The sequence below is a fragment of the Mandrillus leucophaeus genome, unplaced genomic scaffold (assembly GCF_000951045.1).
Source record: "Mandrillus leucophaeus isolate KB7577 unplaced genomic scaffold, Mleu.le_1.0 Scaffold372, whole genome shotgun sequence".
Taxonomy (NCBI): Eukaryota; Metazoa; Chordata; class Mammalia; order Primates; family Cercopithecidae; genus Mandrillus; species Mandrillus leucophaeus.
In genome coordinates this window covers 1,316,210-1,320,327 of record NW_012103943.1, presented here as the reverse complement: position 1 = coordinate 1,320,327, position 4,118 = coordinate 1,316,210, and the positions used below count along the sequence as shown (strand labels likewise).

Here is a 4,118-nt window from a genome sequence, read left to right as displayed (position 1 = left end):
CTCCAGAAATTCTACTTCTATAAATTCAGTCCAGAAATGCTTGCTTGAGTCAATTAAAATGTACATATAAGAAAATTTACCTCTGGGGAGGCAATGATTAACTTAATATACATCCAACTATTATAACGATGATGCCAAGGATATATTTACTGCCATAGAAATATGACCAAAACATAGTGACAAAAGACTATGTATTATGATTCTACATTTTAAAATGTTTATATGCATAAAAAGTATAAAAAGCAACAAACCAGAATGTTTTGAGTGTCAAAATTAAAGATTTTTCTTTATATTTTGTCTTCCAAATTATGACAAAAAGAATGTGATTTTCTTTATAATCCAGGAGAAGTATTATTTTCATTTATTTATGTTTTGATTTCTTTTCTTTTCCTTATTTTTTCTCATGTATGTATCACATGTAGTCTAGAGAGCTTGAATCCCTGCCTCTTGAGGCAAATCAGCCCATTTCTGTCTCTATAAATTTGCCTCTCGTGGACATTTCAAATCAATGGAATTAAACAATATGCAGTCTCGTGTCTGGCTTTTCTACTTAGCTAATGTTTTTGAGGTTGGTCCATGACATATGAAATGTTTTGGTAGTTTGTTGCTTTCATTACTGAGTAGAAGTCCATTGATGGATATACCACATTTTGTCAGCAGAGAGCCTTTTAAATCTGGATTCCAGCTTCCTGTGGTCTCAATGAAACCCTTTGAACACAGGACTTACACGGGAAGCTGCTGTGCTTGTCACAATAACTGCTTATCAGAACCAGCTTTGTCATCACGAGCCTGAACTGCTGCAGACATTTTTATCATTTTGCAGCTTCTTTTTCATAAGCAACTTTTGTACTACCACAGGTATGGACTTTTGAAGCATCTGATACATCCATTTAATAAGTATTAGCATGTGTCTGAGTGGACTAGAAAGTGAACCCATCCATGCTACGTTGTATACTTTTTCCTCCCCCAGGCTGGACCAGGGAGCCTCTCAACTTTCTAGAGTATCCTGTCTCCATGGACAAAGCCAAACAGTATTAAAGATTCCGCTGCCTTTGTTAGGCAGATTTGGAGGGGAGGCTCAACAGCAAGGGTAGAGGGGCAAAAGAGAGTGGAGCTTGTGGAACAGGAAGTCTCCCGGTGGGCGCATGGCTCCCAGCTGTTGAGGAAGTTGTGGGTGGTGAAGTGCTGATGGTGTCCCCAGGCAGCCGAGCACCTCCATTGAGCACAGAAGGTCTTGACTTTGGACCCTTACCCTTGTGTCACAAGTGTTTAAAAGCTGTTTTTGCTTTTGTTATTTTCCTAAATAATCATTACCTGGTAGTTTGTAATTAATCTTTCTTTGAGAGAGGACAGGGCTTTAAAACTGAAGAACGTAATTTTCATTAAAATATCAAAAATGGAAAAAAATTACTTTGTAAACAATTTGCTATACAAACCAAATGGCAGCAGTTGAGAATCTCAATAAAATGTTAAATGAATCTGCTGCTTTTAGAGAAATAAAGGAAAAAAATGAGAAGAAATAAAGACAAAAATGCATTTGCTGGCAGTGGTACCCTTTTGCCTAAGGTTGGGTCACTGTGCCATCAGACTGTGGGGGGAGTATGCGTGGTGTATATGTGTGAAACTTTGCATCTCAGGATGGATCATAATCTTAGTTGCAGCTTTCCTTCCCAATAGGGTTACAATGTAGTAAAATATGGGCCTGGAAGTGACAGACCTGAGTGACTCAGCACAGCTTAGAAAAAATCCAATAAAACTAACTTTTAAGAATCCTGAGGTTGGTTTTTGAAATAGATACAATTACTTACTCTGAGCATCTGGTTACGATTTTGAATCAGTAATACATACTGTCTCCACTCTTTTTTTTTTTTGAATGGAAATAAAGTTCTCATCCAGAAAACCCCAAAACAGTGACTTGTTTTTGTTTTTGTTTTTTAAAGACAGGGTCTCACTCTGTCGCCTAGGCTGGAGAGGAGTGGTGGATCTCAGCTCACTGCAGCCTCAACCTCCCACCTCAGCCTCCTGAGTAGCTGGGACCACAGGTGCCATTGCGCCTGGCTAATTTATTGTATCTTTTTTGTACAAATGGGGTTTTGCCATGTTGCCCAGACTGGTCTCAAACTTCTAGGCTCAAGAAGTTCACGCATTTTGGCCTCCCAAAGTGCTGGGACTACTGTGCCAGCCTGCAGTGACTTTAAAACCCAAGTTCAGCCGGGTGCAGTGGCTCACACCTGTAATCCCAGCACTTTGGGAGGCCTAGGCAGGCGAATCATGTTAGGAGATGGAGACCATCCTGGCTAACACACGTCGAAACCCTGTCTCTACTGAAAATACAAAATAATTAGCTAGGCGCGGTGGTAGACACCTGTAGTCCCAGCTACTTGGGAGGCTGAGGCAGGAGAATGGCGTGAACCCAGGAGGCAGAGCTTGCAGTGAGTTGAGATTGTGCCACTGCACTCCAGCCTGGGCAACCGAGCAAGACTGAGTTAAAAAAATAAAAATAAAAAAATAAGTTCAAGCGTCTCTTCTTAACTCCTTTAATTGGAAATCTCTCTTCTCTCTTTCTCCTCATCTTTGCTGTTCCCCCGGGGTTGACTGCTGACTGGATATACAACATATTTCAAAGTCCAGGCTGGGTGCGGTGGCTCATGCATGTAATCCCAGCACTTTGGGAGTCCAGGACAGGCAGATCGCCTGAGTCCAGGAGTTACCTAGAGCAGCCTGGGCAACATGGTGAAACCTCTTTTGTATTAAAAATACAAAAAAGCGGGCGTTTCCGGGAGCGCAGCCTGGAGGTGGTGTCAGCCGCTTTAGGCCTTTTCCGCCCGGCTGGGCCAATCCTGTCGCTGACCCCGCAGGTAGATGCCGAGTTTCAGAAGGAGGTGGGGCAGGTTCGCAAGAGCATAACTGCTGAAAAATCAAGAACAACTTACTCCTGGAGTGGTCTGTGTGCGCCACCTACCTAACCTACTTAAAGAAACCCAGATCCTTTCCTATTTCTCCCCGTGTGGCACTGTTACAAGGTTCAGACTATTCCCAAATAAAAGGACGGGAAATAGCAAAGGCTATGCGTTTGTGGAGTTTGAGTCTGAGTCTGTTGCCAAGATAGTCGCTGAAACAATGAACAATTACCTGTTTGGTGAAAGACTCTTGCCCTGTCATTTTATGCCACCCGAAAAAGTACAGAAAGAACTCTTTAAAGACTGGAATATTCCATTTAAACAGCCATCAGATCCATCAGTGAAACGGTATAATCAGAATCGGCACTTACACAAAAGCTGCGATGGAGGGGCGATTTAAAAAGAAGGAAAGATTACTCGGAAAGAAATAACTTAAAAAGAATTGATTATGATCTTCCTTCTTTGATTTTACAGAAAACGGAAAGTACTTCAAAATCAAATTATTGGACATCTACAAAAGGCCGGGTTTTACGTAAGAAGAAGAAAAAGGTTTTAGGCGCTGCTGACACTCCTGGGAAGACTGTGGATACCCAGGGCCCCGCGCCGGTTTGTACATCAACATTTTTAGGGAGATGAAAATCTGAAGTGGCTGAAATGAATGATGATAATGAAGAAAATGAAATACTTTTCAAACAGCCCATATCCTGTGTAAAAGAAATACAAAGGACTCACTTACACATTCACAGAAAAAAGACAAAGGAAAAGCAATCAGTGGTTTTCAATATATTATATGTAAGATTTCTTCTGAAAAATACAACATTTTGATAAGAAACAATACAAAAAATTAGCTGGGCGTGGTGGCTCATGCCTGGAGTCCCAGCTTCTCGGGAGGCTGAAGTGGGAGGATCACCTGAGCCCAGGAACTTAAGGAAGCAGTGAACCGAGATCGCGCCATGGCACTCCAGCCAAGTCAAGTCATTATATTTATCTTAACCTATTCTAGGCTGGCTTAAGAGGGATTTGTATTAAGAATACAATAGGCAATCTCACAGGCATCTAAGTACAGAACTCAAAATATGACCACAGTACGGAAGGACTGGGCTGGGAGGTTATTCTTCTCTCCTGCGTCCCTTCACTCTGGATTTCTGCTCTGTGCTTGTGCCTTGCTCTGCAGATGGTCCAGGCTTCTCCAGCCTCCCAGGCTTTGACTTGCCCTGG

At 42.0% G+C, this 4,118-nt stretch overlaps 1 pseudogene; it reads left to right on the top strand.

Moving 5' to 3' along the window:
• Positions 1 to 1,014: 1,014 nt before the first annotated feature.
• LOC105546876 overlaps positions 1,015 to 4,118 on the top strand; it is a 37,865-nt pseudogene continuing 34,761 nt past the window's right edge.